The sequence below is a fragment of the Ctenopharyngodon idella genome, chromosome 3 (assembly GCF_019924925.1).
Source record: "Ctenopharyngodon idella isolate HZGC_01 chromosome 3, HZGC01, whole genome shotgun sequence".
NCBI classification, from domain to species: domain Eukaryota; kingdom Metazoa; phylum Chordata; class Actinopteri; order Cypriniformes; family Xenocyprididae; genus Ctenopharyngodon; species Ctenopharyngodon idella.
This window is the reverse complement of record NC_067222.1, coordinates 21,865,201-21,887,758: the sequence shown is the minus strand read 5'-3', so window position 1 is coordinate 21,887,758 and position 22,558 is coordinate 21,865,201. Positions and strand designations below refer to the sequence as shown.

General features: G+C 36.0%; 1 long non-coding RNA gene across 1 annotated transcript in view; it reads right to left on the bottom strand.

The window, feature by feature from the left end:
• The window catches only part of LOC127509323 (uncharacterized), a 126,936-nt gene that overhangs the window by 80,513 nt on the left and 23,865 nt on the right, over positions 1–22,558 (bottom strand). The window contains exon 2 of the long non-coding RNA XR_007929199.1: positions 16,022–16,133. This is a non-coding gene — a long non-coding RNA (uncharacterized LOC127509323). The remainder of the gene's footprint in view (positions 1–16,021; positions 16,134–22,558) is intronic.

The following is a 22,558-nucleotide window of genomic DNA, read 5'->3' as shown; positions in this document are numbered from 1 at the left end:
GAAACACATAAATAACAGGGACTCGCGAAGCTAGAGACATAACAGTGATTAATAGAACCATTAATTCAGGCAGATTTTCATCCCAAAACCTTACTCATCTTTTCCCTAATAATGGATAATTACAATCTATGGATATTGTCAAAGGTGGAGAGCAGATTAAATGGTTTTGCTTGAAGAAATTACAGCATCAGTTTTACAATAGTTTCAGAGGTGGAAGATAAGCCTTCAGCTCAAAGGCTAAGATCATGAAAAACAAATTCACGCAAGTCAATAATAATATAATATAATATAATATAATATAATATAATATAATATATAATATAATGTTGACAAAGGTTCCTAAAGGTGGATGAGTCTGCAGATCAGCCTGCAGTTCTGGATGAAAACAGCAGGGGGCGTAGTGCTATATCAGGCTGAGTATTACTACTGACTCCATATGAATGCACAAAACCCAGTAAGATAAAAAAAAAAGACAAGAGAGATTAACAACATCCTCCTGAGCCAGAGATCATAAAAGGTGCCGTGCTTTCCGACAAAGTATTGGGTCAACAATTTGATGCTTTTAAAGCAGCCCTCATAACTACAAATTCATTAGAATAAAAAGTTACACATCCTATAACACACAAGAATGTACAGGGCAGAATGAATGATATTCCACTTTCAGCTTTTGAGTGAACACTCTCAAAGTGAGCAGATACTAAATGACATCTGGGACGCAGCCAGAGCCTGAAACCCGCCAACAAAAAAGACGGATAGAAACAATTAGATAGAATCTCCTCCTTACCAATCCACCAGAGATCTATTTCACCCAGTGGAAATAAAGGCCATCAGATCATCTCTGGCAAACGAAGCAACTAGAAACAAAGAATAAAATTGACATTTAAGACAGGTTTGTTGCGTTGGGAGGATGATGATGTACCGCGCCAAAGAAGCTCAGTTTTAACGTCCCTGCGAGAAGCCCGGATTATCCTATTGGAACAGAAAACATCGAGTTCCCTCAGTTCCCGTTTGCCGCTTTCATCTCGACAAACCATATGAGATTATGTCTTCATCCACTTTCAGAGGTGACAAAGATCACATGCAGAATTTACAGAGAGAAAGAGTGAGATGCTAATATTTACACAAGTGCAGGTGTTAATATTTGCCGCCATTAATTCCAGGCCTCTCTGCTTCAAACGGGCTAAGCAGGCTTTGAGCAGATGCAGGCCTTGCCCTACGCCCAGGCCTCTTTCAAGAGTGCCGCGGTGTGTTTGGACAATACTGATCCTGCCATAGGTTAGCCTGACACTCAGGGTCTTAGTAAGATGGGCTTTCATGATAAAGAGCAGGAAATGAGAACAGCATCAGGAAAAAAGGGGCTTTGTTTCCTTTATAAAAATAATCATTTAACCAGACATGTACATATTTAAGAAAATGTAAGTTGCCCACTTAAAGGTCTAGAGTGTTGTGGGTGTTCTGTGGGTGTATATATATATATATATATATATATATATATGGGTGTTTTATATACATATGCATACATATGAATTCAGGATTATATTATTTTGAATAACATAACGTAATGTAACATAGCAATTTGTTATCAGTTGTTTTTTCCTTATTTCAAGCATAAAGCTATAGCTGGATATTATTAGATTTATGCTTACAACAAGAAAAAAAAAAAACACTAAATAAGAAAATTATTACTTTTTTGGCATTAATGTATTTTTTTAACATTTACAAAAACTACAAAATATATAAATTATCAAAAAACAGTTACTAAGCTTACTAAGTTACTAAGACTTATTTTGCAAGCATATCTTGAAATTAGGATTATATTATTTTATAATTTAATATAATTTGTTACCATTAGTTTTTTTTTTTTTTTTTTCTTGTTTAGCATAAACCTCACTGAATATTAAATTAATGCTTAAACTATTTTTTGGCATATTGAATATTAGTTTAATATTTGTCTTATTTACTATAAAATATATATAATTATTAAAATACATTTACTAAAATAAAGACTTAATTTGCAAGCGTGTCTCTTGAATTAAGTCAATGTAATTGAGCATTATATTATTTTGAATTATAATATAATATAATATAATATAATATAATGTAATATAATATAATATAATATAATATAATACCATTAGTTTTCCCCCTTATTTCAAGCATAAACATTGCTGGGTATTATTAGTTTTATGCTTATAAAAAAAACAAGAAATGTATTTATTTATTTATTTTTGGGCAGTTAGAGGTTTGTTTAAAGCACTTAAAACAAGATAAACAAGATAAACAAGATATTATAAAAATATATATAAAAGATATAATATAATATAATATAATATTTAGTTGTTTTTTCACCATAGTTATTTCAAGCCTAAACCTTACTGTATATTATTAGATGTATGCTAACAAAAAAGAAAAGAAAGGGGGAAAAAACAGTTTTTTGACAGTTTCATATTTAGGATTAGGAGTTTCAAATCCTGCAATAGTAGTGATGCTTGTCAGCAGCAATTACATCATCATAAATTCTATGATGTTGTTATAGTTTACGGTGAGGCGTTTTCTAAACTCTAAGCTTTATTTTCTGAATGAAAGATGATTTTCTGTCAGATATCATTGTCAGTCCAGTGCTAAATTGAATCTGGGTTTGAGAAATGATCCCTTCGAAGCTGAATCAGTACTTAAGACGGACAAGACAGACGTCATCTCGTTTATCTCAAGGCATTGTGTGAGCGAAAGTAGCACGCCTTCGTGTCTTGACATCAAACAATAACCCCTTTTACCACTACAATAAAAGAGCCACCCTCGGGAGGGATGACGCTTTGGGTCAAAGGTCACCGATAGGAACCTCAGCTCTCCTCTCGCACACAAACACAAACAAGCACACGTACAAATACGTACATTTTCTCATTCACGTAGCCGCCTGAGGCGCAGTGGAAGCGGTAATATTTATATCGTTCCTCTCTGCTGTTTTACGCCCGGAGCAGACGCAGGCTGAGTCTCTCCACCGCTCTGATGACTGCCATAAAATCAGCTGCCATAAAAATTGATTTGAAGCGAAAGAAAGAAAATGGAGACATACTCCAAAATAATTATACACATGAACGCTTAAACGCCACCACGGTGACGCTGCGTGAGTTATGGCACATATTTACCCACAACGCACCGCTGTGACAGAGTACACAAATTTTTAAAGCCTTTGTTATTGCGTTCATCTGTCTTCATGTTCTAAGATCAGTTTGATTCTCCTGTTTTTCCTGACACAAAGTTTGTGCTACTATGGGTATATTTTAATGTTACGTATTTCTATGTAGTTTCCGTGGTGCACGCTGTTTGTTATGATCTGTGTGTGTTTGTCTATGAGACAGGCCCGTGATGGCTCTATCCACAGGGGCTCACAGTGAGGACGATATTGCTCACAGTCAGTAAAGCCCATATACTTTGCTAACGAACAACACAGCAGCAGTTCAAAGGGAATGGCGATTTGTTCGGATCTGCTACTCAAGGAAAGGGGGAGAAAATGAAAGAGGAAATCTGTGTTTATAAACCTGCGGTAACATTATCAAATTCAGTTAAAACTTCCTTCACACAACCAAACAGGATTTTGCAAAACAGCTCTAAAATCTAAAAAAAAGCCACAAGATAGATAGTAAAATCACCCGCTTTATTAAATGAACTGATGTTGAGAGTGTATTTCTCTTGTTCTCTTTCGCTTCTACTGACATCCTGCAGAATTAGTATTCTGATTTTTACCCTCCCTGTCTCTCTTTAGTCTTCCCTCACTTCCTTTCTTCAGATCATATGTAATGTGCTTCATCACTCATTTGACTGCGGCCTCTATGTGACCCTGCACAGAGTTCAGGTAAACCAGAGCATGTCCTTGATCCGACTCCCTTCACTCATTTATCAGTCTCTACAATTCCTCATTCAGTCACACATTCTTTTTTCCCTTTCTATCGCTCCATTACACACTTTTTTCTGTTCTGTATCTATCACACATATATATACACAATGCAGGCATAAATACACAGAAACACACGTTCTCTTTCACACTGTCATCAAATATATTCATTAGGTGTATAAACGTATGGGTTGGTTGGACCTGGGATATAGTAGTTCACCTAAAAAATTTTTGGTCCATACAATGAAAGTCAATAGGGTTTATCTGAATCAATGTTGTTCTAAACTAGGCTGCATAATATATCAAACAAAATCGATATTGTGTTATTTACTATTATTTAATTAAATATATGAGCTACAAAACCAAGTGTGAACACCTACATTTTTTCCCCAAATCGTTCATCCATACAAGGATTTTGCACTCAAAAAGTCCTCAAAGGTAATAGGTAAGTAAAATGTTTTATTTATTTTTTTTATGCAGATGCACTGAAATCCCCACTCCTCCAAAAAAAAACAACAACATAAAAAACACACTTACTCAAGAATAATTTTTTTTCCAAAATCATATGGTGAAAATCCTGTATCTTTTCAAAATGAAAGAAACTCACACAGATTTAAAAGAGAGAGAGACAGAGAGAGAGAGAAAGAGAGAGAGAGAGAGAAAATAATGACAGAATTTTGGGTGAAATAACGACTTTATTCAGCAATATCTAGTGATGGGCGATTTCAAAACACTGCTTCATGAAGCTTCGAAGCTTTACTAATCTTTTGTTTCGAGTCAGTGGTTCGGAGCGCGTATCAAACTGCCAAAGTCACGCCCCCCAGTGGTGAACCATTGGAATTTCGAAACACTTATGACATAAAGCCTTGTTTACTGAAATCACGTGACTTTGGCAGTTTGATACGCGCTCTGAACCACTGATTCGAAACAAAAGATTAGTAAAGCTTCAAAGCAGCATGAAGCAGTGTTTTGAAATCGCCCATCACTAGATATTGTTGAATAAAGTCGTTATTTTGTTTTTTTTGGCACACAAAAAGGATTCTCGTTGCTTCATAACATTTAGGTTGAACCACTGTAGTCACATGAACTGTTTTAAATATGTCTTTAGTAGCTTTCTGGGCATCTGAAAATGAAAATTATCTTGCTGTCAATGGAGGCCTCACTGAGCCATTGGATTTCATCAAAAAGATCCAAAGATGAATGAAGGTCTTATGGGTGTGTAATTAATGACAATTTTTATTTTTGGGTGAACTAACTCTTTAACAAGAGGTGGATTATTTACGTCAGGTAAGGGTAAGGGTCCAATCAAGGGCCAGAAATTCTCCTTAAGCCCCTCCCTTCAAAGTTATTTTCTTATCCAAATCTGATAGAACAACTTGAGCAGTTTATTTTGTTTATCTCTGATTTACCTCTTTATTCTGAGTTATCAGTGTTTATCACAATGGCTCTGGTTATCCATTTTCAGCAACATAAATGGTTCGATAAAACAGATTTAACAGGTGTTACATAGTGTAAAGAATTCATCCCTCCTCACGTCCAGTGACTGTTCCATAAATCTAAAACAGAGCCTGTCTGGTAGGTGTATCCATTCTAACCAGCACCTGACAAACAGTGCCGAAAGACTAAGAGTCAACAGCACCTGTATCTCTGCTCTTATCCTGCCATCTTGGTCCTGTGTCCATCTCTCTTGTGTTATCTTGCCCTTTCCATTCATTCTGCTGGATGGATGCCTCTAAAATCGAGGGGAGGTAGAGGCGCGGTTCACGGGGGATTGTCTGGTGTCATCGGGACAATAATGACCCCTTTACCATGGAGATGAATGATTGGCGGTTTACTGTGTGATTTGTAGGGGGGCGGTAGAACAAGGTGCGACTGAGGCCACGGGTGGACGAGGTGCTAACGGATAGACTTTCTGTCTCTGCCTAGGACGAGACCCGTCCCGCCATCACCTAAGGCCAAACCTCAAATTCCTAGACGGAAAGGAGGGTTGATGATAGATGAACGTGGGGGAAACAGGGGATGCTAATGAGATCTGACAGATCTGTCAAGTGAGGGTCTTTGTTCCATTCCCGCCACTTTGTTTTAGGAGTCCTGGCATGTGCAGGCACACAAACAGGCGTCGTGAGGAAAGATGTCTGAAAACGTGGACTCAGGCTCTTTCTTTTTGCTCTAATGTTGGTAAACAATCATTTGTGTAGAGTTCAGATTCTGTCATGTATCTTGTCTCTCTTCATCAAGGCTTCCTTGTTCGCATCCTGGCTGTTTTTGATAATTCAGAATCTCTTTTTACCTCATTTACTCTCTTTTAACTGATGGTGAGGAAGTTGTGAATATGAATTGAACTGGCCACACCTCACAGGAAGTTGAATTGGAAGAAAGGAACAGAAAATTACTGAACTGCAATTCAAAGAAATTCTGGAAAATTAAGTGTTCTAATCTATCTGTCTTTCTGTCTGTCTGTATGTCTATCTATCCATCCATCCATCCATCCATCCATCCATCTTTCTGTCCATCCATCTATCCATCTATCTATCTTTGTTTTTCTGTCTTTGTGTCCATCTATCTATCTATCCATCTACCTATCCATCCATCCATCATCATCTATCCATGTTCTAGCTAAAAAAAAGGTTTCTCTGAATCAATTCATTTAAATTCTACATCCTTGCATTCAAATTCAAATGCAATCTAAAACATTTTTTTTTTTACTACTTATCCAGTTTTCTCCTCTCTTGAAAAGACCATCTAGACTGTATTATGCTTATTTGGTGGAATACATGCTTATGAATTTATGTATATGCTTATATTCTGGAAAACACAAGGAATGCTGGTGACTGGTGTTGTTGGTCATATCAACAGAGTTGTTTTGCACATTCTTTGTCCATCCAACATTTACTTGCTGTTTTGAAGTCAGTTCTGGACATTCAAAGTGAATGCCAGATCACCATAGTAGCAGGAGGAGTTGCAGATGGAGGTACAGATGAAAGGAAAAGTGTAAGATCAGAGTTGTCATGTAGTGGGGTCATTCTGTTGGGTAAAATTACCGTCTTCAAACCTTCCTGTTTGGTCAGAATCAACTTTGAGGTCAGTCATTTTCACCTTGACCAGATCTACTTCTCAAACAACTGAGGCTTCACACACCACCTGCAGAAGTTAAACTGTAATTTTGCTGCAGGCAACTTTAGTCCTCTGAGAAACTCACTCACATGGTAGTGATGCACCTGTTGCATAGCTTTGAGGTAATGCAACTACACAGTATGAGACCTGAAGCTATGTAATCCAATCTAAACTATGTGTTTAGTTTATATTATATCATATTACATTACATTATATTATATGTAGTTAAAATTATGTATAAAAATATAAATTTATATATATACACTACCAGTCAAAAGTTTGGAATAATTATGATTTTTAAAGTCCCCCTGTGGTGAAAATCAAGTTTTTAATGTTGTTAAATGTCTATGTGGTGTTTTTAATGTGCTTTAAGACAAACTATGTGCAAATTCATAAGTCAACACCATTGCTGAGTATTTTCTCCTTAAATTTCCAGTGAACCAGAGACAGTCTCAAAAACGCGGTTTGAAATCGCTGGTGTTCCTGATGTCACAAACTACCTTGTAACCAATCACATCAATGTGTGACCGTCAATGAGTGGATCTCTGAGCTGGTGCGAGTTAGTGGAGGCGGGGCTAATTTGCATATTCATAGAACCGCGTATACTAAATGAGTCAAGGGTCTAGAGTTACAATCAAGCTATTTTAAGGCATGAAGAATTTTTTTCCAAGTAAAAAAACATTTAAATATGTCATTTTGGTGATCAAAGATGAGTTAAGGGTTAAAATTGACTACAGGGGGACTTTAAATGTTTTTGTCTTTTATGCTCACCAAGGCTGCATTTATTTGATCAAAAATACAGTAAAAACAGTAATATTGTGAAATATTACAGTTTAATACAATAACAATAACGGTTTTCTATTTGAATATATATTAACCTGTAATTTATTCCTGTGATGGCAAAGCTGAATTTTCAGCATCATTACGCCAGTCTTCAGTGTCACATGATCCTTCAAAAATCATTTTAATACACCGATTTGCTGCTAAATTATTATTGGTGCTCAAATATTAATAGTAGTTCTTATTATTATGGATGTTGAAAACAGTTTTTGTGTCATGGTTTCCTTAAAGATATTAAGCAGCACAACTGTTTTCAACATTAATAATAATAATAATAATAATAAGGAATAATAATAAGCAGAAAATCAGCGTATTATACACACACACAACCAATCAAAAGTTTGTAATAATTAAGCTATTTTAATGTTTTTATGTGTTTGATATATGGGGGTGTTATAAAGTCAGGAGGAGGTAAAATGAGTCAAAAATTATAATAAAATTATGTTTAACACTGTAGCTATTCAATCATTGTTCATTCATTCCACAACAGTGCTTAAGCTCATGGTATCATCCTCTGCTATTGAAGGCACAAAAACTTTGCTTTTCACTAGCAAATTTCATAAAATTTCATAATTGCCACTAGGGGGCAAATTGATGTATCTAAAGGTCGCAGAGATTTAAAGGGTTAGATCACCCAAAAATGAAACCCTTTAAGCGGCGGTAAAAAACATACAAGGATCTCACACAAAAACAGCATATCAAATAACATTTGCACTTACCCATTACACAAACCTACCACAACTACAGCGCCATAGAGACCTCATATGTATGCATTGTCACTGGTTTGCTTGAGTGACTCATTGTTCAACACCAGACTCCTTTCCGCCATCTGCACAGAGGCAGTCGCGGCGGAGATGGTCACATCTCTCTTTCAGTCTTTCACTTAAGTGATTCCTCTCTCAGTAACACACATACACAAACACATACAACTGATCCTCAAAAACTGGCGACGCATCAGACACATCATCACTGACAGCGTCTGATCTCCGTTAAGGGCCTTATTTCTTCCAACACAATCAGAGATGGCGAATAAATCAGATATTTAAGGGACTGCCAAAGAACCTTCATCTTCCTCTTTTGAGAATTTTTGACATTCTTCCCTAAAGCTGATTGATCAGGAATCACAATTCACGATGCCAAACTGACATGTTTTCCATTTGTATTCTTAAAAAAATAGCTACAAAACAGCAGATTTTAATGTTCTTGAAGGTAAACTGATAGAGCATGGCACTAATAATGCCTAGGTCATGGGTTTGATAGCCAGGTAAAACACATATTTAGGGATGCACAATATACAGTATGAAAACCATATAGGTTGTTCTATATTATTGGTGATTATTTTTAAGGTTTCTCTAATTTTATTTATTTATTTTTGTATATTTTTGTTTATTATGTGTGTTTATTTTTGTATATTTTTTATTTATATTTTTGTATTTTTTTTTAGTATTGGCCGATATAGGGTATTTATTTAATATTAAATAAAATATTTAAAATATTTAAAAAAAAAAAAAAAAAAAAAACACACAGGTATTAGCTGATAAATGATTAAAAATGGATATTTAATTTTTCGCAGTATTTTTAATATTAGAAATGTATTTATTAATTTATATATTTATATTTCTGCACTGTTTTCAGTATTGGCCAATATTGGATATTTTTTAAAGATTAACGCAGATAACTGATAAAAATATTAGATGTTTAATTGGTTTGTACTATTTTAAGAATTAGATAATCATCTAGCAGTAACTTAAAGGGATAGGCCTAAATTATGACAAAGATCCATTAAAAAGCATGAAGTGATTCCTTTTAAAGGGATAGTTCACCCAAAAATGAAAATTATCCCATGATTTACTGACCCTCAAGCCATCCTAGGTGTATATGACTTTCTTCTTTCAGATGAACACAATCAGAGATATATTTAAAAATATCCTTAGTCCTCCAAGGTTTATAATGGTCGTGAATGGGGGGGCCGCATTTTGAAATCAAAAATAATGCATCTATCCATAAAAAAAAAAAAGAAATCCATACAACACCTACCATACAACTTCTGAAGCGAAGCGATGCATTTTTGTAAGAAAAATATCCATATTTAAAACTTTATAAATTCAAATAACTAGATTCCGGCGGACGACCGTACGTAACCCACTGGAGTCATATTTATATGTGATATTTAAAAATATCTAAGGATATTTTTAAATATATCTCTGATTGTGTTTGTCTGAAAGAAGATAGTCATATACACCTAGGATGGCTTGAGGGTGAGTAAATCATAAGATAATTTTCATTTTTGGGTGAACTATCCCTTTAAGAGAGCAAAATTAAAAGATGCAGCAGTATTCTGTCATTTTAATATTGTGCAGAATTTACCACAGTATCCTATACACAGTAAAACATAAAATGTATACCTGCTAAAACATATATGCTGATTTTATTAAATGAGTTATGTGCTGTGTGGTAGGAAAAAAGTACTGTATCAGAGTTACATTCACAAGACGTTGTTGGGAAAATGTATTTTCAGATATCTCATATTTTCCTCTTTTATCCATCTATTCTGCCCGTCTTTCTGTCAAGCACACAGCCTCTCTCTCCCTCTGCTCTGTTTGTTCAGTGGTCCCTCTGTACCTCTCTGCCTTTGTCAGAGCTAATGTTCTCAAATGGAGGGAAATTAAAGCAGGGAAGCCATGCGTGTCGCACACTAACTCTTCCCCCTGCGGGCCTATTGGTTCGCAGCATGCATACTGATGAAGGCACATGGTTCCTAGCCTGCGTTGTGCCTCAACATTTCCTTCACACCTCTGAGAGGAACCAGCTCGCTCCACACAGTCACATGCATGAAATATACACACAGAACAGGGAGGGAGAGACAACCTGAATTTATTGAGGTACTCATACATATGAACAAACGTACACAAATAAGCACACACACCAGTATGTTCATAAAGAATGTCTGATGCACATAAAATGCCACCTAAACCTTTATATATTCACTGATATTAAAAATTCTGCTCTGAGTATCCAGGATTCAAAATCTAAATTAAACCTGGAAATAAAGTTTGAGGAAGTTTGAGGTCAGATGTTTTTGCTTCCACTGAAGCACAAGATGCTGCTGGATTACTTTCAGATCATGCTGGAGAACATGATCATCAGGTTTTATACAAACTTGTGGAGTTCATGCAGCTCGAGAACTGCTGATATTAAAGCAAACATGTGTGAGTGTGTGTATACAAACACACAAAATATGTTTTCTATTTCTTGACCTTTCTCTCCTCTACCTTCTCTTCACTTACATACAAATACAAAACATAGACTGAATGTGGGGCTATACAGCGGGAGGTATGACAGTGTTGATTTGTGAGGTTTCCTGCTGCAGTGCTGTGAAGTTTGGGGACAAATCAATCTGATCCCTGCACAGACCTGTCTGCCTCTCCTACTGAAAAATGACCTCTCAGAACAGATCAACTGACATGGAGACAAGCTGTGTGTGCATGTGTGTGAGAGCGAGAGAGACAGAGACAGAAAGAGCAAGAGAGATGATGTGAGAATGTAAGATCTAAACAAGCATGTATCAGTGTTTAGGATAGCAGATGTGTCAGAACTACACAAAAATAACAATGCACTTTGCAGAAACCCTTTCCATTGTAAGACAGTAAAGTTCTTTTTTCATTTTTAATTGTTTTTTTATTATGTTTTTCTTTTCTTATTATTTTAATATTTTATAAATTATTAATATTATTATTATTTTATAAAGCACTGTTATATAAAAATTGTCAATAATGGTTTAAAAAAATAGCGTTGTGAAATAAATTAATTTAGTACAATTAATTATAAAAAAAAAAAAAAGGATATGAAAAAAATGAACAAGTAATCATGCCCTTGATCTCTAAATAAATATGGTAATAAGGGATACCTTAATGAAGCTTAAAGTACCACCTTTATGCTTTTTCAAGTTCAAAGTTGGCACAGCCCGAGCTTCTTTTACAGGCCGCATGTCTCACAGCGAAGTTCTTTTTCGTTCTATTATAAGATTAAAAAAAGTTTGAATAACTTTACAGCAATATACAATATACATTGGCAAACATACAAACGTGGCCTACACGGTTGGGAGCGGTGTTTAAATGAATATGTATGAACACGTGAATATGTGCTGCGCTTTCCTCTCAACAACAAAATAAGCGTGCAACAAAAATGGCAGTGGTGATAAAACAGCAGTTAAGAAAGCATCCCATAGCGATGTGGATATGTTTGCATGAGCTCTGCTATTCGACACTCCAGTCAAGTCACGTTTATTTTTATAGCACTTTATACAACAGATTGCTTTAAAGGTGCTGCTGTATGTAATTTGTCTGTACTTATGCAAAAAAAACCAAAAAATTTATATATATATATGTTTGCAAATATTTAGGAATATTTCACAAAATGCTACAACCAGTTCTACTTTGAAATGTGCGTTCTGTGTTGGAATGTCTCTTTTTGTTTTGGTCTGTGTGATCCCGCCCACTGCCAATTTATCCAATAGTATTCTGACACCTGGGTTTCCAGTCGGCAGAAAACACAGCATATTGCAGCCATGGAAGCCAGCAAATGAACTGGGTGACAGATTTCACCCAACCTAAAAAGCCTCAGCATCCATCTGAAAAGCTCTATGACCAGAGGCATATTAAAAAGAGGATAAACCAACTCATCAACTTACAGTTTAAATGGTTACTTCACCCAAATTAAATTTCTGTCATTAATTATTAACTCTCATGTCGTTCCAAACCCCCAAGACTTTCATTCATCAAATTAAGCAAATTAAGATATTTTTGATGAAATCCGAGAGGTTTTTTATCTCCCATAGAAAGCAACAAAATTATCACATTCAAGGTCCAGAGAAGCAGTAAAGACATCATTAAAATAGTCAACGTGACTACAATGATTCAACCTTAATGTTATGAAGCGACGGCCAATACTAAGTCGGAGTTCAGACGTAGAACACGGAAGCTCTGCACTGCATTCACCGCAGTGTTCTTGCGGTGACTTGCGGTGTTCTTGTGCGCAAAAAGTTTGTTTTTGCGCACAAAAGTATTATCATTGCGTCATAACATTGAGGTTGAACCTCTGTAGTCACGTTGACTATTTTAATAAATGTCTTTACTACTTTTCTGGACCTTGAATGTGGTAATTTTGTTGCTTTCGATGGGAGATAAAAAAACCTCTCGGATTTCATCAAAAATATCTTAATTTGTGTTCCAAAGATGAACGAAGGTCTTGCAGGTTTGGAACAACATAAAGGTGAGTAATTAATGACAGAAATGTCATTTTTGGGTGAACTAACCCTTTAAGGTTTGTCGCTTTCCATTGTCAATTGTGCTCGTTCCTGTTGCGTGTCATCAATCTGGCAACCTACGTGAGCATGGAGTCTAAGGAGGAGGGGGCAGGGGAAACAACTCTCTCCAATATTTTGAATTTGTACTGTAGTACCAATTTCAACCACTAACTGACAATATTACATACTGCACATTTAAAGCAAGCAGCTTTACATTATTAAACATGAAAAACAGCATCAATGGCCCTCTCAGTTATACTTACAAGCAGCTCTCCTTTGAGTTCATGTTTCTCGAACGTCTGACCTTGACAGACTGAACAGAAGATATCAACCAGAGATGATTTCCATGTCAAAGAAGGCAGAGCCACAGAGCCACATTTACTTATTACATAATCTCCACGAACCAATGGTAGTTCAAGGCGTTTACCAGCCAGAGTGAACTTTCTGGAAAATTCATTGCAAACTCCCAAATGAACTTCATTTTGGCCTTATTTTGTCATTTCAAAATGACATTACACCCGTTCATTCTTCGATTTCGCTTTAAGTATATCTGGACCATAAACCACACACTGATAACAGACAGTACAGAATGAACAGAACATTCAAAAACAAGACAGAGCACAAAGAAACCAAACAGAATGCTGGTGTTAAAGTTGAACTATTTTAACTTGACACACCATACACTAAAAACAGGACTCATGAAGCGGGACACTATAAAACAAAATGAAGCGGCCCATCTGTATGTGCACATAGACCAACCACAATCTGTCTATATTAATCTGATTGATTGTAAAGTGTCACTGAGCTTGGGAAAGGCCATAGATAAAATTAACAAACAAACAAAAAATCTTGCAAACAGAATACAAGGTCACATCTTGTTCGAATGGCCCCTACATTTATAGACAGACTGACACAATTGATTGCAAAAAATATTGCTGCGGATGATATGGATATAAAACAATCAATATGTTAACATATATCGCCTATGCATTGCTTTCAACTGGTGCAATAATTTAATGCCTTCAAATTACTTTCGTTTGGGAGTTTTCTCAGCAAATATTGATTAAGCAGTTCACTCAATTTTAGTGGATTGATAGCCCTACTTCAACATTACTATTCTGAACTCTTTTTACCTATCAAAATTTATTGTTGCTGCCTTTTTAAAACCAGTAAAGACAGTGTTTGATAAGTGTTCCTGTTTTTATAAAAGCAAAACTGCTTCTAAATTTCTTCTTTACATAACTGCCCACCGAAAAAACAGGTGACCTATAACTTCACAAACATCTCTGTATTAATAATCCATTTCTGATGCTGATCAACTCAAAACTAACAGACCTTCGACCCCTTAGGCTCTGCGCGAGCTCTCCTTACTGCTAATCGCAAACTTTGCCATAAAACTTTTTTGACTAGTCACCCGCTCTGTTCCCCTCCAGCGGCCCATGGCCGACCCTGCGGCTACACTTGTCCTCTCGGGCCGCCGGGGTCGGCCATGTTGCTCCGAAGTGGGTCCAGTCGCCCGCCTCCCTGGTGCTCGGGTAATGGGCTGGCAGGAAACCGGCTTCCTCCAAGCGCTGGAGACACTGTAAAACGTTAATGGCTCACCGTGGGGATCCGCGGTTGAGCCGGGGCCCCCGAACCAACCCCATTATTCATTAGACGAGAACGTTATTTATTGCCTCCCGGCACAAACACAACAAGCCAATTAATAATTAAGCATTTCTATCCGCCTCTGTACCAGCTCGCACAGATGAGGAGGACAGGAGATACGAATGCAAGTATGAGATATGGGCGGTCGTGAGCTGCATAACTTCAGCACTATTAAGGAAAATGGCAGTTAAGACCAAACCGTTGTCTGGAGAGACTTGGAGCCAAATCCAAACGAAGTGAAGCGGAACCGCCGCTGTGGCTTTTATCCAAAATCTAGCGCTCAAAATCCAGCCTCCTGTACATTTAGTAATGAACATCAATAAATAATGTCAATATAAATCTGATGAACAGGGCTGGATCTGAGGGTTTTTTTTTTATGATCTACAAGTCTTTCTGATTAAAAGAAAATATTACGTGCCCCCTGTATGGGCTTTGAATAGATGAAGAGTGTCATTTATCTCAGTTCAACCATCTAAGGAGATCTGGATGCCCAGAATAAAACTACAAACATCTCTGCACAGGTTTTACAAGATAACCTGCATGAAGGGCTACATGCATGCATACAACAGAGAAATACAGATACACAGAGCGGTCACATTACTAGTTAAAGGTCATAATTGAAGGTCACACTACTAAAACACATTAGTGTCCACAAAAAGGAACCTAAACCTCAAATTGCAGACTTTAAACTGTCATCGCATGGATTCAGTCATATTTACTGAATAGAAATTGTTTATGTGCCTGTCAATGCATGTTTAACTTGAAACTCGACCAGTGTCTTTTTCCTGGGTGAGTACTTCACTTATTTTTTTATGTTGCTTCACAAAAGCCTATATTAAAAAAATTGCATTGATAAATGGTGTATAGTGCATTTTTTTGCTAAGTTTAACGTGCTTTGCAGTGAAATAGACGTTAAAACCTTGTCCTGTAAAGAATGTTCAACATGTTCATGACTGATCTGACCGTTCACATCTAATGAACATTCGTCATCACAACCGGGAAAGTAAAATCCTGTAGAGAAAATCCTGCGAGCACAAACTTATTCAGTGGCTATAATGTTCTTAGTATGCTCTATTTACACATATTTACTAATAAAGCTACGCATATCATGTCTGTCTATCTGCTGAATGGGCTGTTTTACTAGTAGATCCCCGAGACACGAGTTAAAACCTTCCACCCAAATATTTTATCAGTCTACTTTTACTGTAAGTGCATCAGCTGACCTGTATCTTCAACTCCAGTGGTATTGATCGGCTGTAGGCAGGCTGGGGAAGAACAGCACAAGTTTAGCAGAGACGACGTCCTGAGATCAAGCCGAGGTCTGTCTCTCGTTATCTGAAATAAAGTTACAGAACAATACAATTAACCAAATTCTGAAGATAAGCTCAAAAATTAAGTGGTGAATGTCTTAATACAGGAAAGTCCTTCCCTATTACAGGATTTTTATTACTTTTAAAAATCAGTAATTTTTATTACTGATTTTATTACTTTTATTCAGCAAGGATGCAATACGCTGATCAAAAGTAACAGTAAAGACTTTTATAATGTTACAAAAGATTTCCATTTCAAATAAATGCTGTTCTTTTGAACTTTCTATTCACAAAAGAATCCTAAAAGAACAAATGTATCATATGGTTTCCACTGAAATATTAAGCAGCACAACTGTTTTCAACATTGATAATAACAAGAAATGTTTCTTGAGCAGCAAATCATCATATTAGTATGATTTCTGATGGATCATGTGACACTGAAGACTGGAGTAATGATGATGAAAATTCAGCTTTGACATCACAGAAATAAATTATATTTTAAAATTTATTCAAATAGAAAAAAAGATTTATTTCACAGTATTATTGTTTTTACAGTATTTTTGATCAAATAAATGCAGCTCTGGTAAGCATAAGAGACAAAGTGTATGTAGGGAAAATTAAAACAGAAAATTAAACTGAAATTAAAACAAATATATAATTATATGCATATAAAATATAATCAATATATGAATAACCATAATTAATATTAATGTAGATTTTATTGTTATCTATTCAGTATTGCAGGTATTGAACTTGAGGGCCAAAAAAGTCATGAGAGTTTTACTCACAATATATATGCAACTTACTTATCAAAGATACAAACAATTAAACACTTTGTTTGTTTTAAAAACCACCTTATCTCAAACATCTTCAGGGACACATTTCCCCCTCTCAGTTTTAAAGGGCATGACGCTTCTGAAAGTAGACATTCAATTTCATGGCATTTGAAGTTTACACTGATTTCAATGTATTATCGTGGCTCATCATTGTAAAGGTTTTTGTGTGGAGTTAGGGCAGTACTAATTTTTGCCTATGTGTGCATGTGTGTGCGTTGCTCATTTGACTTTCTGCTCGATTGGTCAGCCTAATGTGGCCAGGCTCTGTCGCCCCTGGTAATTGTGCTCATTTCATTTTGGCAGCCTGCGAGGAGCCTGTCCATCACTACAAAGTATAATATATAACACTTATTCAGAAGAGTGTGTGTGCTCGTCTGTGAGAAAAGGGAAAAATAGGACACCAAACGCGTGTATGAAGACATAAGCATGTGGATGGATGTTAATCAATTACAGCAATTACACAAATGACATTAAAATAAATATATTTAAGAAGCTTGTGTGAGAATAACAAAACTGCCATTAGTGAGAATAACTGAAAGTAATGATGCTACATTCTAGCTTTTATACAACCTACAGTAACTACAGACTAGCTTTTCCAGAGCTAGTGTTTCTAATGATTAGGTGTGTAGTACAATTAAAATCTACATTGGTAATGTTTATTTTGCACATGCATCTTTACAGGCAAGACAACTGAGGCAATGAGTCAAACACAAAGCACTGGGAATTCTGATTCAAATTAGTGAATCAGTTCATTGGGATGATTCATTTAAATGAATCACTACAAAAACAATTAATTGTTTCCTTTTTTTGGCAAATAGCTAATATACTGCTCTGATTGAAGAAAACATCTAATATACTGGAAAAGGTAATAGCTTTTAACTTCACTCGAGACAGCTTCAACACTGCAGAAAGGCTACAGTGATGTCATCAACCTCATCATAATCATTATTATGAAATCTTTCCATTCGCTAAAAAAGAAACATCGCTTCCCTGACTTGGAGCAAAAAGGCTGGATAATTAAGTTTTAAGACGTGCCATAAATGTGTGTGTGAGCATGTGCATCTGTGCATGCGAGTGTGTGTTTGTGTGTGTTGTAGCTCATCTCTCCTGGCCATATGGGGCACAGGAGAAGAACCCTGCACACAGATGGCAGATCGTACAGCATTTTCTCTTTCATCTATCTCACGATCATCTCTTTTATCTCTCTCTCTCTCTCTCTCTCTCCTACAGAGTCAACTTTCATACACACACACTTTCTCACAAAGTCAACTTTCATGCACACACAATTCTCAATATTCTTACAATTACATCCGTACACACTATTAAACCCACTCCTATTTCTACATCCACATATAAGGACAGCTGACATGAAATTTCAAGCAAATACTGTTGCACTTAATCTAAAACTATTTAATACTCCTAAAACATAATATAATTATTATAATTATATTTTGCTAATATCTTCCAGTGTTGGGGGTAATGCATTACTAAGTAACTTAACTTACGTAATCAGATTACTTTTTAAAGTAACAAATAAAGTAACGCATCACTTTTACAACAAAATATCTGAGTTAAATTTTTTTAAATAAGTAATGCAAGTTTACTGTTTTCCCATTTATTGACCTCTATCATGCAGGCATGAATTTGCATTTTCTTCAGCCAGATTATTCCTTTCACTTTGATGTCAAAGGGCTTTTATAATAGAACTTTTTTTTTTTTTTTTTTTTTTTAAGATTTATTTTTGCTGTTTTTGCCTTTATTATGATGGAACAGTAAGCAGACAAGAAGCGGAGTGGGAGAGAGAGGGGGACGGGATCGGTAAAGGTCCGCGAGCCGGGATTCGAACTCGGGTCGCCCAGTGCTATATGTCGGCGCGCTGCCACAAGGCTATCAGCACCGACATTTTTTTTTTTTCTGTTATTAAAAAACAAATAAGCAAGCCCAGCCTAGGTGAGAAAAAGTAACGTTACTTAGTTACGTTTTTTGGGGAGTAATGCCATATTGTAAGATTACTTTTAAAATTAACTTTCCCCAACACTAATATCTTCTAGAGTTGTCAAAAGTACTGACTTCGATACCAATCAGTACTGAAATTTTAAAAATGTGATGCTTTGAGCGCTGTTGAGTGGATTCGTAAATACCTCTGATTGGCCATTGTGTTGACGCGCTCATCAGACACGGAAGTGTTTAAATTTGAAAGCGTTTTGAAAGCGGGTGTATCTGTGTAAGTGGAGAGTGGCATTGATGACTATTTACAACGTTTTTGAAGTGTTGATCATTGAAGCCAATCACAGACATATCCGACAAGTGCGTCAACACAATGGCCAATCAGAAGTGTTTACGAATCCACTCAACAGCGCTCAAAGCATCACATTTTTAAAATTTCAGTACTGACGTGGTACTGAAGTCGGTACTTTTGACAACTCTAAAATCTTCTATTATATTTGTCTAATATGTCCACTTAACATATGATTTGTCTTAATAAAAAAATAATTTAATTTGATTTAAAAATGTAAATAAAATTCAGAATGTCTAAGTATTTCGTTTAAGCACCTTTTGCAGCACTCAAGCTGCATAAACTCCACAAGTTTGTGTAAAACCTGATGATTATGTTCTCCAGCATGATCTGAGATGATCCAAACAGCATCTTGAGCTTCAGTGGAAGCAAGAAAATCTAAACCGTCTGTAAAGTGTAGTTCACATGTTACAAAATTCATTTTTGTGATCTATAAATATTGCATCTTTATTACATAAATTTTATTTCAACTTGATTTACAGGTTTAAATTAGAATGTGAATATTGACTTTTTGGACTCCACTGTATTTACTAAGTAAGTACATAAAGTGTTAACTTTGTCTCTTGCAGTCAGAAAAAGCATTAATTTATAAGCTAATACCCTTCACCCACCTCTCTACCTAAAGAATGTCACATTTTTATGTATTAGCATTTAACACGTAAACCCATGTATATAAACTAAATCATTTAAAATCTTTACACCAACACTTATGAAAATCTATTGAATGTGACTAACGAAATGACTTAAATTAATCAGTCTTAACTTACAAACGTCATTAGAAATCTTTACCTATCAGCATCATGAAATTAAGCCGCAGATTCTGTAAGGTAAGAATAAGAATAAATTCCACCCAAAATCTGAACACACACACACAAACACACACACACACACACACACACACACACATGCAAATGTCACTATATTAATTTCATAGAGGCTCATCATTTTGATGAAGTAAAAGAGAGGGGGGAGAGGGAGGACAAAACAAGCTGTGCACAGCCGGGAGGGAGAAAAATATCACATTTTCCAGGTGATGAATTTTTCCAATTTCTCGCAGACAAGTACATAAACTCGTTCAATTAGGAGCAGAATCTGGAAATGAGGGACTGTGGACGGTTGGAGAGCCCGAGCCCTGATGGCTAATTTTATTGAGTGGAAAATTGAATCAAATTGTTTCATTGAAACAATCAGCCTGTACTCCTTATATTCCACTCAACACAGGCACAAACACATGCAAAAATAAATAAATAAATAAACAAACACCACTATACGGTTCACACTCTTTTGCCAGGCATTACTTAAATGGATCATTTGAGAGTTGAGAGCTCAAAGAGCCCAAACTTGCACAGCCTGTCACTTCCCTTTGACAAAACAAGACGCATATTCATTAGATTAAATTAAAACCAACAGATTTCTGACAGTAACTCCGGTCATTTCCATGCATGCATAGCCAACTCTGTCTCTGTCCTCGGTGGGACATTAGAGCGGGTCTTCGGTGCCCTTTAACTGTAAACTGTCCATCTGTTCTACAGCGTTAAGCTTGCCAGCGCTTCCCTCCAAGGGTCACATATTGAAGCAGACATCAGAAGAGAACTCACATGAATACATTTCACCAATGAGATCACCTCTAATAATGAGAACTCATTCTGTATTAGCAATAAGTCCAAAAGGAGTTGGTCTGTCTAACAGACCCTGCAGAAATAACTTATTTATGTGGTCATTATATATCTTATATAATATAATAGCAGTAGCGAGAGCTAATGTATTCACAGAGCTCACAGGCCTGCATCCAAATAAATATGCTGTGAAATTAAATATTAACCACACGAATACATTACATTTATTTAGTGCACTAACTTCTGTTTTTAAAAAAAACAGGGAACTTTTATTGAGCCTTTTATCATGGTCTTCTATAATATGTTTTCATGGTCTTGGCTTTAGAAACAGTTTCCCATAACGCATTAAGTCATAGTCATTAAAATAATCATAGCATATATTGTTATTATTATTATTTTGATCATTTATCACAATTTCTACTGGTCAAAGATTAACCACACTCTTAAAAATAAAGGTTTCAAAAGGGGGTTTTCGCAGCAATGGCATAGAACCACCATTTTTGGATCCCCAAAAAACCATTTCAGTGAACAGTTCTTAAAAGAACCATTTTTATTAGGGTGAAGAACATTTTAATAATCTAAAGAAACTTTCTCAACAATAAAGAACATTTTGTGCATTCAGAAGGTTCCATGGATGTTAAAGGTTCTTCTTGGATTTATTGATGCCAATAAAGAACCTTTCTGTTTAAGTGCAAGTGCATGCAAGTTTAAAAAGGTAAAAGTCAATTCTTCTGCTTTCAACATCTAGACTTAATTACATCATCGCCATATAAAAAATAAAAATAGAAAACGGTCAGACATCGCCCTAGACAAGAGTTCTTAAAATGTATTCTCAGCATTGAAGTGATTTACCCATGTAGTTTCTTGCCCAAGCGCTAGAAATCAATGCAGAACAATGAAAAAGAGCTGTTCATATATGTTTACATGTCAGAAATACATCAGTAAATCTCTAAATCCATGACTAATTAGTGACAAATCAATAACACAAATTGGTACATCTCTCCTAAGCTCATAAACCAATAAAGCAACCCACATAAACTGCTGTACAAGATGGTAAAGTAACAGCGTTCATAACTTAAAGAACCAATCAGTCGATTACAGAATCAGTAGAAACTACCGAAAGAAAGGTAGAGATTTAAACTGGCACAGGATCCGCAGTGAAACTAAAACAACTTGGCCTACTACCGTTCCCTCTCAGTGGTTCCATGTTTAGAAACCTCACAAATTATGAACATGTAGATTATATTGGTTTGCTTTAGATGGCTCTCGTTGAACAGTTACACAAAGCTGTACTGCTGAAATCTGAAAATGCCTGATTTTGAGAGGTGAACGGTAAAGGAGTTTGTGGCCTCTTCTGGACTCAGAAATGTGGCACCTAGAAAAACATACCAGCTGTTCAGATATGCAACATTAAAACAAAGTCAACATTGATGCAGAAGCTGGAATTATTTGTCGAAAGTACTTTCAGCATTGTATTGCTGCCCAGGGAGAAGCACCACTGGCCCTGGCCTGCTACTACACATACACACAACCCGCGCGCACGCACGCACGCACGCACGCACGCACGCACGCACATACATTTATATACATACACTACCATTCAAAAGTTTGAGGTCAGCAGACTTTTTAAAGAAATTAATAGTTTTGTGCTCTTTTTCCTAACTTTCCATTTAAAGAATCCTAAAAATATAGCACGTTTTAT